General features: G+C 37.9%; 1 long non-coding RNA gene across 1 annotated transcript; it reads left to right on the forward strand.

Annotated features, from left to right (window-relative positions):
- The first annotated feature begins 3,633 nt into the window (after positions 1–3,633).
- LOC120304775 lies at positions 3,634–20,158 on the forward strand. Its single transcript, XR_005555827.1, has 4 exons — positions 3,634–3,813; positions 15,894–16,077; positions 16,380–16,455; positions 18,968–20,158. It is a non-coding gene; the product is annotated as an uncharacterized LOC120304775 (long non-coding RNA).
- Positions 20,159–20,459: the final 301 nt, after the last annotated feature.

The following is a 20,459-nucleotide window of genomic DNA, read 5'->3' on the forward strand; positions in this document are numbered from 1 at the left end:
TTACACTGAGTAAAAAAAAGAACCTTTTCAATCAACCCTATGAAAGTTTATACCAAAACTCTAATTGTGGGTATTTACTTTTAGTAACTCCATTGTTGCATGATTGCCGCCTGTCTGTCCATCCATCCAAAATAACATGTAACACAAGTATCTCTTCTCCCCAGGAATATATTTCTTGACTTTTGTTTATCTCAAGGTGACCCACAATTCCTGTATATAAATGTGCCCTTCATTTATAACTCATAAATAGATATTCTTGCTATCTATACTGTATTATCACCCTTCCCTTTTTTTCTGACTCCCTTATCATGTATCCTGTCCCATTGCATCCCCACAAAGCTGAATTTGCTCTCCAAAGTTATTTGACTCACCAATGCTACAATCTCATTTATTCTTTCTCTCTTTTAGCCTGGGGGGCTGGGCTCCCCATGGATAAAGAAGGATGATAGCTAGATGGAAATGGATGGTGGGCAGCTACCCAGGTTTTGGCTCTAATGATAGGTGGTGAGCGCACTCAAAGTGGAGATTGAAGGCATTATGGCACTCCCTTCACTTTGCTTTAGAGCAGTGTTTCTCAACTTTGACAATTTTAAGGCATGTGGACCAACTCCCAGAATTCCACAGCCAGCTTAAGAATTCTGGGAGCTGAAGTCCATCCATCTTAAAGTTGCCCAGGTTGAGAAACACTGCTTTAGAGAATAATCTTTAGTTTTTCCTCTTTCCTTGAAGTTCTGCAAATAGTATCTGTCTCATCTGATTGAAATGCATTTTAATTCTTCTAGTTTGGCCTAACTGTGCATATGTTCACCTACCAGAAAGAGTCAGCAGCAGAGGAGGAAGGAAGGTCCATTGATTTAGGCCTCAAAAGGGATTCTGAGAGTTATCATACCTGGACTGCAAAAATCTCTGGCAACCCTATACTTGGATGACCAATTTTTAACCCAAATTCAATAGTCCTATTCTTAGTAGTGCAATTTAGCAATGGCCAAAACAAATGCCCCTGCCCCCCAAATATGTCATTTTTTGAGTGAAAAACATTAGATAGCTTTCAGGCCAATTAAAATTACGCTCTGTTTTTCTGTTGAGTCATTCTCACTGCTTTAAGAGTCAAGTGGCCCAAACACCAGGCATTCTATGTTATTTATAATAAAGCATTTTCACTATGCAACAGTACTTTAGAGACAGTGCAGGGATGGATTTTAATCAGCCTGGAGTAATTCTGACTCTTCACATTGTGAAATATGACAGAAGTGCATATATAAGAAATGTTAATCTTCCAGGATTACTATGGGAAGATATTTGAATTTTGTTTTTATTTTTCCACTGATGATCTAAGCAGCCAACCCTTTTGGTCTGTGCATGCAATCAGTTCTGGTGAATTGACTGATCTCTGTAACAGAAGAATACTGCTGATTAAACAGCATGGAACTTGCTCTTTTTTAATCTAATGGCAGAAGTTCTTGTGGGAAACTCCAGCATCAAGGAGAACGACAGTTCTTTGCCCTTCTGGATTTCAAAAGATCAACCTAAATGGGGGTCAGGAGAATGCATGGCTTAAATACAGAGAACCTCAGCATATTTGAAAGCATGAGTTAGGTTTCTGAACAATGTGTCTCTGAGCATACAGTACTCACATAATTAATCACTTTGAGAATAGAATAGAATAGAATAGAATAGAATAGAATAGAATAGAATAGAATAGAATAGAATAGAATAACAGAGTTGGAAGGGACCTTGTAGGTCATCTAGTCCAACCCCCTGCCCAAGCAGGAGTCCCTACTGAAGCACCAGCAACTTCTGAGGACAATCTGTTCCATTGGTTGCTTGTTCTCACTGTCAGGAAATTTCTCCTTATTTCCAGGTTGAATCTCTCCTTGATCGGTTTCCATCCATTATTCCTTGTCTGGCCTTCAGGTGCTTTGGAAAATAGGCTGACCTCCTCTTCTCTGTGGCAGCCCCTCAAATATTAGAGCACTGCTATCATGTCTCCCTTGGTCCTTCTCTTCACTAGACTAGCCATGCCCAGTTCCTGTAACCATTCTTCATATGTTTTAGCCTCTAGTTCCCTAATCATCTTTGTTGCTCTTTGCATTTTTTCTAGAATCTCAACATCTTTTTTATAGTGTGGAAGCCAAAATTGGTTGCAGTATTCTAGATGTGGTCTTACTAGGGCTTTATAGAGTGGTATTAGTACTCCACGTGATTTTGATTGAATCCCTCTATTAATGCAACTTAGGATTGCATTGGCTGTTTTGGCTGCCAACACACACTGTTGGCTCACATTTAATTGATTGTTTAATAAGATTCCAAGATCCCTTTCACAGTTGCTGCTATTAAGCCTGGTTTCACCCAATCTATATGTGTACTTTTGACTTTTCTTGCCTAAGTGTAAGACTTTACTTTTCTCTACAGTGAATTTCATTTTGTTAGATAGGGTCCAGTGTTCAAGTCTGTCAAGATCCCTCTGGATCTTGAGCCTATCATCTAGGGTGTTGGCTATTCCTGCCAGCTTAGTTTCATCTGCAAATTTGATAAGTTCCCCTTGTATTCCCTCATCTAGGTCATTTATGAAGATAATGAAGAGTACTGGGCCTAGGACAGAACCTTGTGGTACCCCACTGCTTACTCCCCTCCATGTAGACATAGTACCATTAAGGACTACTCATAGAGTGCGGTTTATCAGCCAGTTAAAAATCCATCTGATGGTGATGCTGTCTATCCCACTTTTTTTAAGCTTTCCAAGAAACAGGTTGTGGTCTACTTTGTTGAATGACTTGCTGAAGTCCAAGTATACTACTTCCACAGCATTCTGCTGGTTCACCAACTTAGTCACCTGATCAAAGAATGAAATAAGATTGGTTTGGCATGATCTGTTTTTAATAAACCTGTGTTGGCTTATAACTTCGTTTGTTTCTAGATGTTTGCAGATCTGGTTTTTGTTGTTGTTGTTGTTGTTATCTTTTCCAGTATCTTCCCAGGTATTGATGTTAGGCTGATTGGTCTATAGTTTCCTGGATCTGTTTTTTTCTTTTTTGAAGATGGAAACTACATCAGCTCTTTTCCAATCCTCTGGTAGTTCCCCAGTGCTCTAGGATTTTTGAAAGATATGGTACAGTGGTTCTGAAATCACATCTGCCAGCTCCTTCAGGACTCTGGGGTGTAGTCCATCAGGTCCTGGTGATTTATGTTCATCAAGATTGGACAGGTGTTCTCTTACCATTTTTTTGTTTATTTTAACTTTTATTTTTAGTCTGTCTTTTTCAGTTATGTTTTTGGTAGGTTTACGCTTTGCAGAATTACAGTACTATAGCTGGTCAGAAGTCCTGATCTGCCACCTAGTGGGCAGTAAAAATATATATTCTGGCATAGTTTAATTCAGGGGAAGAGGAATCATACAGTACCATAGTTTAGGTACACATGAAAGTGAAAGATCAGTTCTTCTGTTAGCATATTTCTTCAGAGAAAAGGCAGAGGCATTGAACTAAATTGGGGAACGCCTCCTTTTTCTTTCTTCCACCATCCTACTTGAACTGATAAATGTGCAAAATCCTTCCCCCCTCCCCCGCCCCAATGCTGTATTTATTTGGCTCCGCCTCTTTTTCTCCTGTCTCCATCCGTCTTCTATGAAATTAAGCTGGGGCCAGAAGTTTGGTAACCTCCGATTTTCCTGTAAAGATCACTGAAAAAGAGGTAGGGAACAAACCAAGAAGGACTTCGTGCGAAGGAGTGTGCTTAATGTTTTTGTCGGTGATGCTGAATTGCTTTGCTCCCAGCTGGCCCTTAATAACTGATGCAAGCCACCTTAGGAGAAAGGTAACTTCATAGCTGCTCTGTGTCCTCAAAGTGTGGTCCTAGGACTTTTGGGGGTCCCCACCAAGACTCTCAAGGGTCCACAGGTCAAAATTATTTGCCAGCCTATGTTGCAAAATACAATATTTAAATCTCATCACAATTTTGAGAAAGGGCAGCAAATGTATCATTTTTAATATAGTTAATATCAATAACTGTAACCCATACAAGCAACCTCCATAATTTTTTAAAGTGGGAAGGGGTCTGAGAAAAAAAGTTTTAAAAGCACTGTTGTAGAGCAAGTTAAACAATTACCTGTTCCCTCAAGATTGTCTTAACCATGGTTTGACAAATAAGCCCCAATAGTCTTATTTACCTCTCAGGCATAAACCATATTTAGTTGAGCATAATGTGTGAACTCAGCCAATTTGTCTAAATGGTTCTTCAGAGAATGAAAATCTTTCTAATCACCTTAATTTTTTTTTCCTTTACATTTTTTTGGGAAATGGAAATGCAGACTGAGCCTGTTCTCTCCTCCTTCTGTTCTCTCTCTCTCTCTCTCTCTCTCCTCTCTCTCTCTCTCTCTCTCTCTCTCTCTCTCTCTGGCATCAACCTTCTCTTGGTCATTGCCACTGTTAGTGGGAGACATTTACAACTCATGGGGGAGGGGCTGTCACAAGGGCTCTGCATCTAATCTTTTCCCTGGTTCTGCTTTCTATAAATCTGCCCCCCCCCCCATCTCCTTCCCTCTTTGTTCTTTTATCGTAATGATTTGGGGAATTTCAAAGTAGGGGATAAAACCGCTGAATGTTTGGAAGCTATATAAACCTAGGTTACATAAATGAAAGCTGTTGAAACAGCATTTGAAAAATTTTCTTTCTTCCTTTTGGAGTTCTTGAACACCTAATCTCATGTAGGTATAAAACCACACCTTTTCTGGAGTTTGTTCCCATAGGTTGTTTTGTTTGTGTTTGGAGATGGGCAACGAGAGAGGGGGGGAGCAGGGAGAGGGGGAGGGGGAGGGGGAGAGAGGGGGGAAGGAAAGAGAGAGAGAAGGAGGGGGAGGGAGAGAGAGAGAGAGAGGAAGAGGGGAGAGGGAGGAAGGGAGAGAGAGAGAGAGAGAGAGATGGGTTGGGCTTCAGTGAGACTGTCATTTAGTTGATGAGTATACATGTATACATGAATGTGTGATGAGTATACATGCATACATGAATGTGTGACTCTGTGTGTTTGCATGTGTATGAGTAGGATTAGGTGAAAAACCATCCAGATCAGCAAATGATCTGGGACACACCTAAAAGTGTGGCTGTGCAAGTATTATGATTTAGGTCTATTTATTCCCCCCTCCCCCCAAGACAGAAATGGAATGGAAGGGATACTTAACAGAATGTAGGATCTCAGCGTGGAAGCTGAATGAAAATTTCATGTTTTTCAAGGATATGAGTTCCTGAATACAATGAAGTCATGCTAGTAGTAAAGAAATGCAGAAAACTTGGATTTCACATTCGGAATGCAATGGACAGGGAGACACAGGAAGTCTTCCCTGGATTTTGGAGCTGTTTTGTGGCTTCAATACTCGTTTGACAAAATAATAGAGGTAGGATCTAGCCAACATTTGGTGGGATTAATGGATTTATGGATTTTATTAATGTTGTCCTCTGCATGCATGGAGCACTACATAGTTTTGAAATGTATTGGGCCTAGAATTGTCTATCCAGATTTACAACATCTTAATGCAGACATTTGGCTCAATTCAAAGTGGTGTATGTGTGTGTGATGTGTGCATATGTGTATATATCCCATTTGGTAAACAGTATGTTAAATTACATGTGTATTTTGAGCTAGAACATAGAGAGTATTTTTTTCTGGGGGAAAATATTGCTGTTGGATGTTTTGCAGACCCAAAACTCCAACATTTCAGAACAGCAGCCTTGTTGTCAGTCTAATATTTCAGAGTTAATGAATTCAGTGGAAACAGTTCACCGTATAATTTGCATTGCTTTTGTTCTGCTATAATTGCAAATTCAGATGTGCTTTGTATTCAGGATCAGCAGAACTGGACAAAATTAGGGCATTTCAGCCTGTACTACATGCTTGTGAGTAGAGTACACTAAGAAGGCAAGTTACAAAGAACCTGAAGAGATTCCTTGTATAATCTCTTATTCTTGTTTCTGGATGAATGGCTAAGCTGTGTTTGTTTTTTCTTTTTTTGCATTTGACAATCTAATTTGTGATACACGAAATGAAAATGTTTGTATTATCTTTATATAGAATTCCAAGTGCTGGATGACAAAGTATAATTTTGAGAGATACAGTCATGAGCAGACATCTAGATTTATATTTTTAAATGCAATATTTGTGTAATATGATTACAAATTAATGAACATTCTATTATATATAAAGCTTAAAGTATTGAAAATAGGAAGAAAAAGGTAAACATTCTATCAATATTAATAACATATGGTCAATGTTGAAAACATAACATTATATGACTTTTCATCCAAAATAGGGTATAACATTTAAGCCGTTGTATTTCATATCAAGGTAATAGTTATGAGACAATAGTTTCAGTCTAAAAGTATAATATTAAGATCACCATTTTATTACTTAGTATATATGTTTGTATGTATGTTGCATATATATATATATATATATATATATATATATATATATATATATATGAAGAGATGTTGACAAAGAAAATACTATAAGAACTAAAGCAAATTTAACAAAAATTAAAATATCTGAAAAATAAATAAAAGACATAACAATAATAAGCCAAACTACTGATTTTTGACTCTCCCTTTTTCTACATTTGCTAATTTATGATATTTGTGAACATTGGGCCCCTTAAAAACTATTCTGCAAGTGGTTATATTTATCATGCTGTGCGATGTATGCATGGGAACCATTTTTGTTTAAATTTAGTTAAATTTCTATTGTGTAAGTAGTATACTATTAATTTTCCCTTTGCTGCTTATTCTCCAAGTTTAAATTCTCAATCAGATATTGTCGGAATCGTATCTTTCTTCCAATATTGGGAAAAATGTATTCTTACTGCTGTAAGCAGTATTTGATTAAATTATATTTGATTAAATTATATTTCTTCTTAATTTTTTTCTGAGATTATCCCTAATAAAAACCATTGCAATTTCATTTCAGATTTAAATTCCAAGATTATCTGCATCACTTTATGTACATCTTCCAAGTAATTCTAAGTTCTTTAAAGTCCACTACATATGATTAAATCTTCCTTCTGTTTCATGACATTCCAACATTTATTATTACTATATGATTTGTCCATACTGAATATTAATGATGTAGTTGTAAAATACCATCTGTAAATATTTTGTACTTATTTTCCTTTAAATTATAATTTGTGAATTTCATTGACTTGGTCCATAATTCTTCCCATTGTTGTATTCTAACTATTTCTTTGAAATTTTCCATCTAATTTATTATGCAGTTAGTTTGTTCTATCTGTGTATCATATCTAAATAAGAGTTTATATAATAAGACCTAATAGGCGCTGCTGATTTTGTATGAGAATTTCAAATTTGGGGGGGGGGGGGTTCTTAATATCCTTCCTTCCTTTTTGAGATTTGATTTTATCCTTCCCACTATTTGTAACTACATCAGCTATGATGTGTTCCAGCCTTCACTGACTAATTCTTGCTGTGTTTTTAATATATTTGTGGAATCTGAATCAACTATATCTTCATAAATATTATATTTTTCATGTTGTAATTATCCCAACATGAAAAGCACATAAGGGAGAAGTTAGGGATGAAATTGTTGAGTTTATTATTTCTTTTATGGCATTCCATATTTTATCAAACTGTCTGATGACATGCCCTTTTAAGATTTTCATCCTCCCCTGTATTTCTGTGTGGTATCAATGATGTCCATTAGCTAAAGCAGTCTCTTCCAAAATTGCAATTCTACTATTTGAACCATTTTATCCACTTTCTTATCCATGGCAAACAACATGATACAGTTTTGGTGGTAAGGATGAAACTACCCCTCTTTTTGGAATTTTTGTAAAATAAAATAATTGATTTCCAGGTCTTTTCTTACTTTGTAGGGAATTTACTGACAGTTTCTTGCCCTTTTTGTAAGATTCTCTCTGAAATTTTAAGCAGACTTTTGGATTTCTAATGTGCACAAAAATCTACTTCCATCTGCTTCTCTTGCATTCTCTTTCTATTTAACCTTCATATTATCTTGGCAAATATTTGGGACTTATCCTCATGCTGTTCTCACCCCACCATGAACGTGCTCCAGGACATTGCCTTCATCTCGCTTCTAGCCCTATGCTGTACCAAAGTCCTATTTAAACTGAGAAAGAATTGGCTTCTGCCCATTATCACTTGTGAATATATTAATGGTTTTCCACTGCTGACAAAGATATTCACGTGACCACAGTTAAATAAAACACATCTATACTTTTCCTGTTTGTGTTACTTTTGTGCAGTGGCTCAATTTTGTCTGCTCCTATGTCATGGTGCCTTTTCTGGTAACCACAGCCCTTTGTTGCCATTTTCATGTAGAAGTAGATAGAGATGGAACTTGTTTGTTACTTATCACTTCCTCTCATTTCATCCCTTACCTATACCTGGTAGCCCAACTGCCAGGTCAGAAGTGCAGAGACTGACCTCCAGGCAGAAGAGCTTCCTCCTGCTTCATCCCATATCACTCCTCCAGGCTTGCCATCTGCCAGCTCAATTATTTTTTGAACATGCATTATTTCAAAATACCCGCTTATACTTGCCCAGTCCTGTCCTCCACCTCTTAAAGATAATGATTGGTGAAAGACGGAACAAACTCAGTGGATTTCACTTTCCATAATTTATTGCACATTAAACCTGTAACACAAGTCCCACTTGCCCGCTTTCTTATTGAGGCAGAATAGGACTCAGGGATGAGGCAACTATTTTTATGCTGGCATGCCGTATCCTTCTGATTACTCAAGGGCTCGCAGACTGCTCTTTACTGTGATTGCTTGGACCTGCCCTTATTGCTTGCTGTATTCTACTATAGCCATCAAGTGGCAGCAAAGTCAATCTTCATTTGTCTGTTTACAATATATCTACTTACCCTTGGCTACCATGTGATTTTTGAAATTTTGGGCAAAGCAATGATAAATCATCCAGATGTGTAAAGTCTTTTTGGATGGCAAGACCCATTTCCCATAACTACTAGGCTCATGATGTATAAAAATATGGGAATTGCAGTTTGATCTATGCAAAGCACAACAGCCTGCAGAATTCTTTTTTAAACCATGCTGAATCCATTCAGATGTTCTTTTCATGCTCAGTATTGATCACACAGTACAATTGGACATTTTCTGGTGGAAGGCTGTCATTATGGGAACAGCAAAGAGCTTTACCCTCTTCCTTATTCAAACCAACAAGTCCCTTCAGCATTCTCTGGCAGACCTCAATGGAGTGATGGTAACTGAGTTGCCAATTTCAATCTCCGAGTTCTCTGATTAAAAAAGAGCCTACATGAGACCCTTGGCAAATTGTTATCAGTCTGAAAAAGCAAGTCGAAGTTAACAGAGTTGGAAGGGACTTTGGAGGGCTTTTAGTCCAACCTCCTGCCCATGGCAGAAGTTCGTATATCATTCCAGACAAATGACTATCCAAACACTTCTTTTAAAAAAATACTCCAGTGATAGAGCACTCACAACTTCTGGAGGCAATTTGATCCGCTGATTGATTCTTCTCATTGACCAGAAATTTCTCTTTAATTCTAGGTTGGCTCTATCTTATGCTCCCATCTGTTCCTTTTTGTCTTTCTCTCAGGTGCTTTGGAGAATAGGTTGACCCCCTCTTTTTAGTGACCAGTAACAACCAACTTAAATTAGTGAGTCTGGATCAGAGTTCCCCAACCTTTTGGGCATCAGGGACCGGTGACGAGAGATTTTTCTATGGACAGGAGGGAGCGTGGTTTTATGTGCTGCCTGCATCCTGCGGATGGGGCTTTGCTTGTTTGCGTGACCCGGTTGCTGGCATGTTGCGGCCAAGTACTGGTTCACGGACCGAGGGTTGGGGACGCCTGGTCTAGATGGATGAATTCTGAATATGCCTTCAGCTGCAGAGTAACTGTGGATAGCTGAGCATTCCAACTGGGATAAAGCACTCTCTTTCTGCAACTTAGTAGATATGAAACAGCCTCTCTCCTGTCATGATGTTTTCCTGAAAAACTGATGATGGATGAGGCCATAAAGCAGTACCCTTCAGCTCTCCAGTTATCTAGATTAAAATGGCTCTCTCTGTATATTATGGCAGGAATTTGATAACTCCTTAAATCAGGAGTCCCCAACCCCCACTCCTTGGATCGGCTCCAGGCCGCATCATGCCAGAAACCAGGCCGTTCAAACAAGCAAAGCGCCATCCATGGGATGCAGGCAGCACATGAAACCACGCCCCTTCTGGTCTGTGGAAAAACTTCTCCACATAACTGGTCCCTGGTGCCCAAAAGGTTGGGGGCTGCTGCCTTAAATGCAGTCCATTTTTTATCAGACCACCTAGGACCCATCTTCAGCCCTATTGGATATGCTTTCTCAGTACTTTAGCTATTTTATTTCTCTTGTAATACTGTGACTATTCTAGATCAAATTGAATACAGTAATGAATACTGGTTCACAAATTGGAAGACCAATTTAGAAGATGCCATGAATGTACCAAAATATACCTGTGAGGAATATTTGATTTTTTGGGGGGTATTGGAGGCTTATACCCATTGCAGATAACAGCACAAAAGATGTTGGATGTGCAGTTATGGATCAAAAGAAGGAAGCCCTCCTTAGCAATCATTCTTAAGTACACCCTCTGGGCTAAGTCTTCTTTGATATCATATTATGGACTATCTCCACAATACTGGGAAGCAAAGAATGCTCAGCTCTCACAAAAAGTTTCACTGAAGTTATATAATTATGTTCTGGAGAAAAACAGACTAAACAAAAGATAGTGTTCTGTTAATAAATAGCTGCTAATTCTGGTTGGTAACAGCATATGCTGAGCAATGCCCAGTCCCAGGAGACTAATCTTCTCAGGAGTGTGTATGTGTGTATTTCCATATATATTTACTCAAATGTGCATAATAAAATTACACATATGAGAGAGAAAGGATTAATTGCATAAGGGTAAATGAGAATGAAAACCAAGTCATTTTGAACAACCACATAAATCTGGTGTGAGATTCTTGTATAACCTTTTTCTGTAAAAATTTCTGGTAAGAAGAAACAAGTTACTTTCAAATTATGAAAATAAAATGCAAGTATGCAAAACACTGAAGTTAATTGGTCTGTGCAGCATTTCCCCAACATCCTGTCCAGATTCTGAACTTCCTGCTCCATGATCCCAAAGTTCTTATTCTCTGAGGTTCCTGGGAATGGAAACAATTAGACAATTCCAAAGGTGTTTATTAAGGTTTTTTTTTCAGACCTCCCCTTTTCTGAACTTTTGAAAACTGCCTGCCACATCTGGCTGTTGGCAAAGTCATAGCTTGTCTTCCTTTAGATTTTTCCAGCCTAATGCACACCCTATGAGCTGGACTACTGTTTGAAGCATTCTAGGCCTTCATGGCTATAGATGGTGAAGACCAACTTATCAACAGAACACTGAGTTGAAAAATATCTGTTATGTGTTCCTCAATACTTGGAGCACAGTAAAGGAAGAATTGCTAACTTTTTTTTTTTTTTTTTTACTTCAGACCCCCTTTTTCTTCATGTATAGGTCTGGAATGCTTTTGTCATATTACTGATGATGGTTGAACCCTTTGGAAAAAAAGCATAAATACGCAGTTGACTGCCACTCTTGCAGTTTGCTCATGAATAGGTCTTTGGGGTTTTCCTGCTGAAGGGGGGACATGCAGTGTGACATTCTTCCAGCTGTATGCACTGTCATTGCTCTCCTCCCAGCTCTGCCCTGTCCTGAGCTATCTCACAGTTATTGGATGTTCACTTTCCGTAACCCAACCCAGCCTGATCAGGCTGAGATGAAGTTAACGATGTCTGTCTCTTACTGATTATAAGCTGAAGTATGGACTTTTGTGAAGCTGGTTCTTTATCATGGACCATGTCCTTTTAAACAACAATATTCAAAGTGTACAAGGTGGTCTTTATCTCCAAGAAGCCTGTCTTGGAGACTGGCAGTAGGGTTTTTTTTTTTTTTCTTCCTCTGTTGATTTGCTTTCCCCAAACTATGGCAACCTTTCTTTTGTTTCCCTAGCATAGCCAACTGGGAATGTTAAGAATTATATTCGAAACATAGTTGGAGAGGGACAAGATGACTACAGGTTGAAGATGAATCCAATTTTAAGTTGGTATTACCTCAGTGAAATGGTGTGCTGTGATGTCATTGTAAAACTGAAGGAAAACCTCAGGGCAGTTTGCACAAATCTAATCCTCATTTAAAGGGATTATATTCCATGCAATTTAGAAGAGATCTCTTCCACACTAAATGTTCACACCAATCCTGAATTGACTCTCTCCTTTCATTATTCCATGCTGCCATCTGTTTGCAGCATCAGAGCCAATTTTCTTCAGGGTTAACTGCAGTAAAAACGAATGTGCTTTGAGATTGGTTTTCAACTAGAAATGCTGAAGTTTTGAAAACTTTGGGGATGTGCTAGTCCTGCATTGGAAGGGAGCTCTTCTTCTGGCTCCTGAGCTGCAATTAACCTGATAGATCCTTTAAATGGAATGTTGGCTTGGTAGCTTTGCATCTCCCTTAATCCCTGTAGACCAAATTAATCAATGAGGATAAATTTGTAATAAGTCCTGAGAGAAGAGTAGTGAAATATGTTCAGCTGCTTGGGGTTTTGGTTGTTGTTGTTGTAGTGGTTCTTTGGAGAAGATATGAGAATTGTTATGGTTGTTGCCATGGCATATTGAAGCAGTGTGGTGATATTTGTCCTTGTTCTCAGTGTTTTTGGGCCAGCAAATTTAAGACAGTTGCTGTACATTTTTGAATTGCATTTGACAGACATGAGAGTAGAATAGATAACAGTGTGGAAGTACCGTCATCTAAAGTCAAGAAATTATACTAAACGTTGCAGTTCCTTTGCTAAAGATGAGGCAGTGGAAAACAGCAGGGATTTGGCATTGATGATCATAGTGGTTAACCATACCAGTTCAGCAGGATGTGATATGAGCAATCTAGAATAACATGCTTGCCACACTCGTCTCTTTCTCCTTATATATAGATTGCCTTAGTTTTCTTAAGGCAAAAATAGCACCATGTCACTGTAAAGACTGAGCATTCTTAATGCACCTTGGAAAGTGGAATCTGGTTTTTGAGTTATGAAGGTCTTTGTGGGTTTGAACTTTACCTGCTGGCAGCTGCAAGAAATAGAGAGGCTAATTGTGAGAAAGAATAGCTAATTGTTTCCTCTAAACTGGAATTAAACCCAATATTTGTAAAGGAAAAGGAAAAAGGAAGCTTGGGTTAGAGAAGTATTTCAAGGCAGGATAGCTGTTTCTAGAGAAAAATAATCAGAAGAGTAACCATCTTGAGTACCCACAGGGCAGGCTGAACAACCTAAAATCTCAAAAGATTGATAAAGGCCAAGTTAAAACAAAATAATTGATCCAAAGTTACCCAGTCAGCTTCCTTGACTAAGGATGGACTAGAATCAAGGTCTTCCCACACCTGGTCTGGCATGTAACCACTACATCACTGGTCTCTTAAGTATTGATATCCAACAGATCTAGACAAGGGGCTGGCCTTAATTAATTTTGCATAGTTCCCATGCTCAACAAAAGCAACTGACTTCCCCTATCAATAACACCCTGTCAGCAAACTTAGCAGATCTGATATAAAAGGGTTTCAGTGGCGAAGTAAACTGTAAGGCCAGCAATAGACAAAGGGCAGCTTTTGTTTGAGCACAATTCATGGGACCCGGAAAAAGGATTAAGCGGTCTGGATCCATTGTGCACTTGCATATATAAACAGTACATGGGGAAAGGCAGCAGGTTCACATAGTGATGATCACTGATAAAATCGTCTCCAATAAAAATACAGCTCTGTTCCAGCAGGGATATAGCATTGTTTTAACCTGACTTTGGCTATTGCTCTGTCATTGCTCTGAGGGCCTGTTAGCCTTCACACAGGCACTGCAATAAATCTCTCTCCCTCCAGAAACTCAGCTGCTCATTCAGAAACTAGCTAACAGCAGGAGCTCCCAGTGTAACCAGATAAGATGCTTTGTTGCAGAAAATAAAAAGTCATCCTTATGTAGAATATCTCCTTGCTGCAGCACATAGAAATCAAGTACATGCTAACCACAGTTTTTTTTTAAGACTGGACTTTGGGCTATTTCTCCCAGCCTTGACATTTGCTTAATGTTTATACAATGATTTTGCCAGTTTCACCCTTTACAGGTCCTTTCCCCACCACTGCCTTAAAGTACTACGCATACATTCTTGAATCGGCACAAAATATTGCCATCATAACGTTGGCTGTCCGCATTGCCAATCCGTATTTTGATTCTATTACATCTTTGTTTCAAGTCACTAGGTAATAATGTTATCTTGATCTGTGAGGGTGCCAATTATTACAGGAAAAGTAATTGATGTTCTTAGATTTTTTTGCAATATCACCCTGTCCTAACCCAAAGTAAACCACCATTCAGAAAAAAACATTTACTCAACAGGATATTAAAGAAGGAATGGGGACAGGTGATTTTAGAATTCTGGGGTTTTTCCAGACTAGTTTGTCATCCCATACCATTTATGGATGTCTTCCAAATTAATGTGAAAAGAAGAGACACATGGGAAGAATCCAGACTAGAAATAGCTTGAGAGAGGAAGGAAATAGCTCTGACATAACTGTGCAGCTAACCAAGTTCAGTAGCATGAATACATTGAAACCAACTAGCTGCTTGGTAACCAGGTCTCCAACTTCATGATGGTAGGAGAGAGAAGTGATTGAAACTGATAAGTAAAGGGAAATGGGCAAATAAGCAACAAAATCCCAGTTCAGGTAAGGAAAATAGCTGCAATATCTAAAGGTAAAAATATATGTAAGGGTACTGTGGATTATTGCAAAGATTTGCAATCCAATTTTGAAACTGATGGTGACCAGAAGATCATATAAGATAAAGAAGCATCTGAAGATGGCAAACCTAGCTGTAGGCAATGAAGATAGAAGCATCTATGGCAGGGGTCTTCAAACCTGGCCCTTTTATGACTTGTGGACTTCAACTCACAGAATTCTGGGAGTTAAAATCCACAAGTCATAAAAGGGCCAAGTTTGAAGACCCCTGATCTATGGGCTTTCGTCACATAACAGGTGCCTTAGAGAAGCTTCCACATTCAGAAATAGGTGCTTCATTGGATGGGACCAACTCCCTAGGATTTCAGGATGTTTTCTCCAGTTTACATTTTTTTTTTTAAAATAGATAGATGGACTCATTTCCAAACAAATCCCCAGGCTACAGCCACCCACATCTCACTAATTACTTTTCTAGAAAATGTTTAGAATATATGTGTAGAGTCTTATAAATAAAAAAAATGTACGGAAGCTGACATTTTCATTTGTGATATAAATATTATTATGCATTTATTTACATTTAATTAAAATGATCTAAACCACAATGAACATTGTAAGAGGACATGGACACAAGTGAAGATCAAAGATTGTCCAGTCGTGAGATAGGATAGGGATGCACAGATTGTCTGTTTTATCCAAAAACCTGCAATTTTAATTGTGGCCTTTTATTCTTCTTGGATCAGGCAACCCTGTCTGGTTGTGTTTCCGAACTGTGTATTCAAGTGCAAGTCTGTATAAGCCAGACTGTGAAAAATGATAAATCAGATTGCTGCAGTTACCGTTGTTTCTACTAAGACGAATGGCTGAAATTTCAGGCTCTAATCTGCTGTTGTGTTTTACAATAAATAGTTAACTCAGAAGAATTAGCCAAGAAACATCTTTGGATCTGTTGCAGTGAAAGATCAAGAACTATTTTACAGTTGGAAAGAGTGGTAACAATTTGGACAAAACTACATAGATGTAGATATAGTCATAAAGATCTGACTTCAACATATACAACATATGTTTTTCTTTCTATTTGTCTGTCCATATGTCTGTCTACAGGAGTTATAGGGTTCCAGCCATCACAACATCATTTCAGGCCTATGTCAACAGTTTGTTTACACCTGCTTTAAGGACAACCAACTTGTTTTACAGGGATAAATCAAAAGGATTGACCTAAATGGAAAAAAAATGTTATACAAAAGCTTGTTTGGTCAGGTGCTCTGGTCTCACATCAATCAGTAATGTAAGTTAATATTATTTGCATTCTATGTAAACGACTGCAAAGCAGATGTGTGTGACACTTCTATTTTTCTTATTTTTTTAAAAAAATAATAACATACAAGGGTTAGTATATAACAGAAAGAGCAAAGTTCTCAAATGCCAAAACATTCTAAGAAAATAATGAAAAATTCTGCTTTGGGTGCTTCTTAGAATAAAAGATAATTTAGAAAGCAAAATGTGTACTGCTCTTAGTTTGTCAGATGTTACATCTATGGTGGTTGCTATACCATTACTTTAAGTAGAATTGTTTTCTCTCATTCATAGGCATGCAGAATGAAGAGGAACTGTATTTATTTTGCAAACTGGTCAACGTTAGCCAGCATCTGCAGTTCTTCCATAGGTATGAATTATTTGTGTTAGATAAGGTCCTCATGAAACATTTAAGCAAATTTCATTTGTAGGAGGAATTGTTTTCTGGTTTGGATATCTTATTTGTCATTATTTAATGACAGTAAATGAATTGAACTGAACTCACGGGAGCTTTTTACTGAACACACATATTTAAATTGCAGTGTTAGGATATTAAGTTTATTACATTTCCAGATGCCTTTGAGGCTTTGAGTGACAACCATATTATAGCTATCAATATTAGAGGTGCTTTGAATTGGACAAAAGAGACTATTAGAAAACAGTCTTATTGTGATATTATCTGTAAATATATCCCATTAATTTCAGTCCTGAAGAACTCGGCATGTTTAGTTTCCTATTGAGCTCAGTCGCCTTTGATCTGAAGTGTGTAAGAGAGAAGAATTTGTATAGTTCTCATGCTTCGGACCAATGTTTGTTTATATCCTGCCTTTATTATTTTTGCAAATAAATCAAGACAGTGAACATATTCAACATACCTCCTATTTTCCCCACAACAGCAATCCTGTGAGGTAGGTTGAGCTGAAAGAGAATGACTGGCCCAAAGTCACCCATTTAGCTTTCATGACTCACAGTCTCTCGCTTTATATATTGCAAATATTGCATCAATGCCCGCACAAAGAACAATATTCAGATTTCTGTATAATTTTATAGAAGTTGATATCTGATTGGATTAATCTCAACACCTAAAACCAAAACTCAGTAGTATTTCCAGATAGACCCAAAATAAATTATGGCAGTTTAATTTTGTTTAATAGAAGAGAATATACAGTGTGTGGCTCAGAGTTGAATGTGGTGCTCTCTGAGCTGGTTATTTGTTTGCAGAAATTTTATTTCCAACTGCAGGAGGTAACATCATTAGTGAGAGTGAGTGTGGGAAGACTATGTCCCACCTTAACCATCAAAGCCAGCTGGTGACCTTGGGCCAGTGACTCTCTCTCTCTTCAGCCCAACCCACCTCACAGGGTTCTTGTTGTGGGGAAAATAGGAGGAGGAAGTTGTGTTGTATATGATCACCTTGAGTTGTTTGCAAAAATAATAAAGGTAGGAGATAGGTAGGTAGGGAGGTAGGGAGGTAGGGAGGTAGATAAATGATAGATAGATAGATAGATAGATAGATAGATAGATAGATAGATAGATAGATTTGCTCGCTGTTTATATACAGTAGCCTTCCCTTCCAAGTTTGGTGGGGATGTGGTTTTCTCCTTAGTAGTTCCTTGATTAGGGTACAGTTTTCTGCTTGTTTGCCTGGTATCAATCCCTGCTTATCTGAATATATAAATCCCTGCTCATCTGGGTAATTAAAATAAAGCTAAGAAAGAAACAAAAATACTAGAACACATCCTCTGTGGTGGGCAACATCCAGATAAGCAGGTTTTTCTTAAAAAAAAAAAATTAAAACCTAATGATCTTGTACAGCAATGGTGTAGTCAACCCATGGAAGCTGTGGGTTCTCCGTTTCCGGACAGCATCTCTCAAGGATAGTTTAACTGGATTCCTACATGTTGCAGATGTTAGGATGAAATTTTTCTCATGGTCCCTGCCAAGTCCCTAATTCTACTATATAATTGCTCCTAAGGCTAGTAATCAAAAGGCACTTGTAGTTCTTCTGCTTTTATCCTTAATGAAAATGTCAAAAGAAGTGGGAAAGTTGCAAATGATGTTGCCCATTTGATACATGCAGGCCCTATTCTGGGAATTGGGAGTCACACATTACATTAATTTGCAATGTGGATTATTGTTCTTGGTTTAGCCTGTTGTGAGAAGATAGCCATTTAGCTGCATAAACCATGGTTTATAACTGAGCAGGATGTGTGAATGCAGCCTGACTATACCATGAAAATATAACCTTCTTACTTTTAGCACTGAAACGTGGGATAGATGAGCATTACTTTTCCATTTGACAAACATGAAGATGCATTAACAACTGTCAGAATTTCACAGTCCTTGTAAGATGTCAAAGTAGTTTATCTAATTAACTCAGTACTGTAATCCTTGCAGGTATGATTGTACACAGTTTTTCTAATCAGGGCAACCTCCTTGCAGGGTGAGATGTAGAATCAGAAGAGATAGAATGTTCCATGGTAAAATAATTGAAGTGAAACCGATTGGATATCCAGGAGTGGTTACATGAACTTATGTGTTTGTGTGTGTGTAAGAAAGAAACTTTTAAAAATAATGCCTAATCTCACCTTATTTCTTGATTTACAATCAAAAGTTGACAGAATGTTTTCTATGATGCCAAAAGAGCCGCAAGCAGATCACGGTAAATAGGTTATCCACCCTGCCAGAAAAGTATTTCCCCAAAAAAAGGCTTTCTCAATGACTAACGGCTGCATCTTTATTGTATGGATGGCCTTCATCTCTATGCAGCATGGAATTGTTACATCTATATTGATGTATAGATGAATACGTGCTTAGTGCTTCTGTGGTGTGTGGATAAATAATTAAAAGAGATATTGTTGTAATTGTATTTCTATCAACAGATTGGACTTCAACCTTTGACTTGGCTGTTTTTACTGAGTTGGCAGTAAGCTGACCAAATGCATGGTGTCTCTGTATACAGGAAGAGGAGAAACTATGTGCAGAACATTATCTGTGTTTTCATTCTCCCCTCTATTCCTTATCCATTCCTAATAAGCCTGCATAGGCCCCAGATGTTCCTTCTATGGCAGTGTTTCTTAACTTCAGTGATTGGGAATTCTGGGAGTTGAAGCCGCGACATCTTAAAGTCACCAAGGTTCTAATTATTGCAATTATTCTATTGCAAATTATAAATGGCTAACTGCAAATTATAAATGGCTAGCTTTCTTCCAGAGGATGTACCAGTCAGGTTTATGAAGCGCCTCACCACTGCTTACTGAAGTGAAATACAGTTTAATATTTTTCTTATACAAACTGTCATTATTCCCCAAATGCAATTTATATACAGAAGTAAGGATAGCAATGATGGCAGTCATGAAAAATATCTGTCAATCCAAGATATATACATAAATAACCTTTGGACTCTAAAGTGTTTAAGTAAGAATAGGGATGTTCACAGCAGGAGAGCCAAAGTCAATAAAGAAAAGTGGTGGAGCTTCATAGCCATCTGTACTTTTTTCAATCATCTCTATGTAAGAAAGAGAATAATGTTTTTCTTTCCCATGAAAAAATAAAGTGTCTTTACTTGTAGCTGCATGTTGAGTACTGTACTGCAAAAGAGGGGTTTTTTTCTCTTCAATATGACCCTGGCTGATTCCGAAAAGGCTTTGGAAGAATGGTTCTGATATACTAGGGATCAAATAGACAGAATTTTTTTATTTTATTTTATTTTTTATTTGCACTATCTATTAAACCATCAAGTTAAATTTATTTCTCTAAAAGTAGTAAAATTTTGTTACATTATGGTGTAAGCTTTGCCGGTAAATGGTTGCCAATACTACTTGTTAGGAGATAGTTTTGTGTTGTTCATTTTATTGAATGTACTTCTCTTGCTCAATGATTGAAATAAAGTTTCTGTCTGTCTGTATTAGGGATCACCAGGGAATTCTAAGACTGAGCTAGACTGGGAAGTTATAAAAAGACAGATGTTTTAAATCAGTGGTTCTCAACCTTTTTAATGCCGTGACTCCCAACCGGTCGTAAGTCGAGGACTACTCAATTGGTGCAGCACCGTTTGCAGAATGGGACTTTTAACGGGCTCAGCAGGGCAGAGACAGCCAGGACAATTCCTATTGGCTTTTGAAAGCCAATAGAATTAGACTCTATTCAAGAGAGTCTATTCTATTGGCTTTCAAAAGCCAATAGAATAAGAGGGAGTAGCACAGCTAAGGAAAAGGGGGAAAAAAGGCGGACTGCATTGTTTGGCGACCCCCGTGAAATGGTTGTTTGACTCCAAATGGGGTCCCGACCCACAGGTTGAGAACCACTGTTTTAAATGATCTGAAGAGAAACTAGAGCATTGGAAAAGACATATGTTATTGAAGATACTGAAGA

Source organism: Crotalus tigris, unplaced genomic scaffold (assembly GCF_016545835.1).
Source record: "Crotalus tigris isolate CLP2741 ecotype Arizona unplaced genomic scaffold, ASM1654583v1 scf7180000017658.5313226, whole genome shotgun sequence".
Taxonomy (NCBI): Eukaryota; Metazoa; Chordata; class Lepidosauria; order Squamata; family Viperidae; genus Crotalus; species Crotalus tigris.